Below are 5,268 nucleotides of genomic sequence, written 5' to 3'. Positions count from 1 at the left end.
ACCTCGCAATGAGGACGAGACGCCCCGGGAGTGCGGAGGCCGCCGCCCCGTGAAGGGCGGGGAAGCCCCATCCTCCCTCGGCCCGCGCAAGGCGAGACCTTCACTTTCATTACGCCTTTAGGTTTCGTACAGCCCAATGACTCGCGCACATGTTAGACTCCTTGGTCCGTGTTTCAAGACGGGTCGTGAAATTGTCCAAAGCTGAAGCGCCGCTGACGGGAGCGATTATTCCGCCCGAGAGCATCCCGAGCCAACAGCGGCGCGGGTCCGGGGCCGGGCCAGGTAGGTCCGTCATCCGGGAAGAACCGCGCGCGCTTGCCGGGAGCCCGAGCGCCCAAAGGGGCGAATCGACTCCTCCAGATATACCGCCGGGCAGCCAGCCAGGACACCGGGGCTCTGCCCAACAGACGCGAACCGAGGCCCGCGGAAGGACAGGCTGCGCACCCGGGCCGTAGGCCGGCACCCAGCGGGTCGCGACGTCCTACTAGGGGAGAAGTGCGGCCCACCGCACACCGGAACGGCCCCACCCCGCGGCGAGTGGAAAGGCAACCGGACACGACCCCGCCGCGGATTGCTCCGCGCGGGCGGCCGGCCCCATCTGCCGAGGGCGGAGGCCAGTGGCCGGATGGGCGTGAATCTCACCCGTTCGACCTTTCGGACTTCTCACGTTTACCCCAGAACGGTTTCACGTACTTTTGAACTCTCTCTTCAAAGTTCTTTTCAACTTTCCCTCACGGTACTTGTTCGCTATCGGTCTCGTGGTCATATTTAGTCTCAGATGGAGTTTACCACCCACTTGGAGCTGCACTCTCAAGCAACCCGACTCGAAGGAGAGGTCCCGCCGACGCTCGCACCGGCCGCTACGGGCCTGGCACCCTCTACGGGCCGTGGCCTCATTCAAGTTGGACTTGGGCTCGGCGCGAGGCGTCGGGGTAGTGGACCCTCCCAAACACCACATGCCACGACAGGCGGCAGCCTGCGGGGTTCGGTGCTGGACTCTTCCCTGTTCGCTCGCCGCTACTGGGGGAATCCTTGTTAGTTTCTTTTCCTCCGCTTAGTAATATGCTTAAATTCAGCGGGTAGTCTCGCCTGCTCTGAGGTCGTTGTACGAGGTGTCGCACGCCACACCGCCAGCCGGCTGTGCACGCTACCGAGAAAGTACCGGTATGCGAACCGCCAGGCGACGGGCGCGCATCGCACGTTTGAGGAGACGCGGCCGGCCCCACAGGCGGCCGCGACACTCCCAGGTCTGCGAAGCGGGGCAAACGCCGCGCGCTTCAGTATACGTAGCCGACCCTCAGCCAGACGTGGCCCGGGAACGGAATCCATGGACCGCAATGTGCGTTCGAAACGTCGATGTTCATGTGTCCTGCAGTTCACATGTCGACGCGCAATTTGCTGCGTTCTTCATCGACCCACGAGCCGAGTGATCCACCGTCCTGGGTGATCTTTTCTCAGTTTCCGCCGTCTCTTTCGAGACGGTCGCATAGGCGGGAGTGAGGCGTGTGGCGGCCCCTGTTCCAGCGTTCTGTGTCCAACGGCCTCACGGCCGACGGGCGTCGTACGGCTCCACACCGGAGCGGACAGGCACTCGGGCGAAAGTCATTCAAAACCGGCGCCAGGCGCCAGGTGCCGCAGGCCAGCCGCTCCAGCGCTTCAGCGCTCGTACCACACAACATTGCCGCTAGTTTTGAGAGGCACGCGTGGTTCCGCACGCGGCGCACGGCTACGGCGAGCCGTACAGGTAGCGTGTTGCGCGACACGACACGCACATCGAAAGACATGCAGTCTAGTCGGTAATGATCCTTCCGCAGGTTCACCTACGGAAACCTTGTTACGACTTTTACTTCCTCTAAATGATCAAGTTTGGTCATCTTTCCGGTAGCATCGGCAACGACAGAGTCAATGCCGCGTACCAGTCCGAAGACCTCACTAAATCATTCAATCGGTAGTAGCGACGGGCGGTGTGTACAAAGGGCAGGGACGTAATCAACGCGAGCTTATGACTCGCGCTTACTGGGAATTCCTCGTTCATGGGGAACAATTGCAAGCCCCAATCCCTAGCACGAAGGAGGTTCAGCGGGTTACCCCGACCTTTCGGCCTAGGAAGACACGCTGATTCCTTCAGTGTAGCGCGCGTGCGGCCCAGAACATCTAAGGGCATCACAGACCTGTTATTGCTCAATCTCGTGCGGCTAGAAGCCGCCTGTCCCTCTAAGAAGAAAAGTAATCGCTGACAGCACGAAGGATGTCACGCGACTAGTTAGCAGGCTAGAGTCTCGTTCGTTATCGGAATTAACCAGACAAATCGCTCCACCAACTAAGAACGGCCATGCACCACCACCCACCGAATCAAGAAAGAGCTATCAATCTGTCAATCCTTCCGGTGTCCGGGCCTGGTGAGGTTTCCCGTGTTGAGTCAAATTAAGCCGCAGGCTCCACTCCTGGTGGTGCCCTTCCGTCAATTCCTTTAAGTTTCAGCTTTGCAACCATACTTCCCCCGGAACCCAAAAGCTTTGGTTTCCCGGAGGCTGCCCGCCGAGTCATCGGAGGAACTGCGGCGGATCGCTGGCTGGCATCGTTTATGGTTAGAACTAGGGCGGTATCTGATCGCCTTCGAACCTCTAACTTTCGTTCTTGATTAATGAAAACATACTTGGCAAATGCTTTCGCTTCTGTTCGTCTTGCGACGATCCAAGAATTTCACCTCTAACGTCGCAATACGAATGCCCCCGCCTGTCCCTATTAATCATTACCTCGGGTTCCGAAAACCAACAAAATAGAACCGAGGTCCTATTCCATTATTCCATGCACACAGTATTCAGGCGGGCTTGCCTGCTTTAAGCACTCTAATTTGTTCAAAGTAAACGTGCCGGCCCACCGAGACACTCAATAAAGAGCACCCTGGTAGGATTTCAACGGGGTCCGCCTCGGGACGCACGAGCACGCACGAGGCGGTCGCACGCCTTCAGCTCGCCCCACCGGCAGGACGTCCCACGATACATGCCAGTTAAACACCGACGGGCGGTGAACCAACAGCGTGGGACACAAATCCAACTACGAGCTTTTTAACCGCAACAACTTTAATATACGCTATTGGAGCTGGAATTACCGCGGCTGCTGGCACCAGACTTGCCCTCCAATAGATACTCGTTAAAGGATTTAAAGTGTACTCATTCCGATTACGGGGCCTCGGATGAGTCCCGTATCGTTATTTTTCGTCACTACCTCCCCGTGCCGGGAGTGGGTAATTTGCGCGCCTGCTGCCTTCCTTGGATGTGGTAGCCGTTTCTCAGGCTCCCTCTCCGGAATCGAACCCTGATTCCCCGTTACCCGTTACAACCATGGTAGGCGCAGAACCTACCATCGACAGTTGATAAGGCAGACATTTGAAAGATGCGTCGCCGGTACGAGGACCGTGCGATCAGCCCAAAGTTATTCAGAGTCACCAAGGCAAACGGACCGGACGAGCCGACCGATTGGTTTTGATCTAATAAAAGCGTCCCTTCCATCTCTGGTCGGGACTCTGTTTGCATGTATTAGCTCTAGAATTACCACAGTTATCCAAGTAACGTGGGTACGATCTAAGGAACCATAACTGATTTAATGAGCCATTCGCGGTTTCACCTTAATGCGGCTTGTACTGAGACATGCATGGCTTAATCTTTGAGACAAGCATATGACTACTGGCAGGATCAACCAGGGAGCTGCGTCAACTAGAGCTGAGCAGCCGGCCGCCCGGGAGTGTGTCCCGGGGGCCCGCGCGAACACGCAAGCGTCCGCTCAATCATTCTGCAAACAGGAGGAGGCTGAGCTCCCCTGCACAATACACCTCGAAACCCTCTCAGGTCCCGGCGGCGCGCAGCGCCGTCCCAAGTACTTGGTCGGGTTCGAGAGAGGCGCAATCGCCCGGAGTTAGGCGAGTAGACGCTTTCGGTGCGACCACCCGCTGCTCCCAACTGAGCTTGCCGCTGCCGACAGAGGCCCGGGAGCGTGCTGTCGTGGCATTGCCGGCGGGAGACAACACGCGCCACCTACGGTGACCGGCAGCTCCAACGCCAGCGCCACAGAAGGACAAAAGCCCCACTTGGGTGCCGAAGCGAACTCTCCCAGCACAGCGCACGCGCCAACACATCCGCACAGCTGCGATACAAACCACCAGCGAGAACCGCTGGGGCGACCGAGCAGCAGACGGCGTCGCGGCGCCGAGCGCCGGGCGGCGGCGCATCCTCAACGCACACAGTCCTCAATCGGACCAGCACACTGAAGATGTCCACCGCGCTTCGCACCGGGCCCGCGAGGACCTACTTTGGCCGCACGGCGCCGCGCGCAGGGTGCGCCGGCGCGCAGCTGCGACGCCTGCCGCGTCCGTCGGCCGGCGCGCCTGCCACTGGCCGCCCCCACCAGCCGGCTGTAGCGCGTGCGCCCACGCACCGCGCGGCCAGCACGCCGGGAGGCGCCCCCTCACCGGCCGGGGACGGTCCCACCCAGCCACCGCCGCGTATCGCTTCACACCCAGATGCCGTTCAGTTTCGTCGGCATGGTGGGTATCGCTGGAACAACCGGTTAGTACCTCAACCTATCGTCGCCATCACCGATTCACCCCTAGCGAGAACAACCGCACCACAACAGGTTACCATTTGTTCATTTGCGTAACTTCACCAGAAAACGCAGGCGTCCATCGCCATTTGCAACTTCAACGATTATTGCATGCCTGTGTCAGGTGTCACGCCACACTACGTCTGCCCACATACACGCAACAAAATGTGCACGCCTAGACAATACGTGGAAGGTGGCCCCCGTACGTATGCGATGTCCATTGCTCGAACGACTGTCAACCGGCCTCTGTAGCATGTCGCAGATATGGAACGCGGTGCACCATGCCATCACGGTGTGTGAGGAGAGACGACTAGGTCCGAATACATCAACAGACAGCTCATGCTGATCGCCATCCACGGCGTCCGTTCCTCCCACACGTCTCTATGGCGTACCACACTGCAATCCAGCTCTCATAGGGAGACGACACGTAGCTGCGTGCACAATATTTGCACTGTATGGTCCGCCGTTTTTGGGCGCAGTCGTTGTGCGGTCACACATGTGCCACGATGTATCATTCAGTACATAAGGACGAATGTGCAGTACAGATTGTGGTTCACGCGTACGACATCAGCGGACAGTTGACACAGGCCGCACCACAACGTAGCCTGAGTACGTCGCATGCGAAGGGCATTGAACATGCAAACTTCTCACCAACCAGCTTGCGAAGGC

At 58.8% G+C, this 5,268-nt stretch overlaps 2 non-coding genes across 2 annotated transcripts; both read right to left on the bottom strand.

Annotated features, from left to right (window-relative positions):
• Window positions 1–1,291: 1,291 nt before the first annotated feature.
• LOC124762427 lies at window positions 1,292–1,446 on the bottom strand. The gene has a single exon (XR_007012516.1). It is a non-coding gene; the product is annotated as a 5.8S ribosomal RNA (ribosomal RNA).
• A 351-nt stretch (window positions 1,447–1,797) lies between these two features.
• LOC124762417 lies at window positions 1,798–3,706 on the bottom strand. The gene has a single exon (XR_007012511.1). It is a non-coding gene; the product is annotated as a small subunit ribosomal RNA (ribosomal RNA).
• Between the last annotated feature and the right edge of the window lie 1,562 nt (window positions 3,707–5,268).

This window comes from Schistocerca piceifrons, unplaced genomic scaffold, assembly GCF_021461385.2.
Source record: "Schistocerca piceifrons isolate TAMUIC-IGC-003096 unplaced genomic scaffold, iqSchPice1.1 HiC_scaffold_60, whole genome shotgun sequence".
Classification (NCBI taxonomy): domain Eukaryota; kingdom Metazoa; phylum Arthropoda; class Insecta; order Orthoptera; family Acrididae; genus Schistocerca; species Schistocerca piceifrons.
This window is presented reverse-complemented; position numbering and strand designations above follow the sequence as displayed.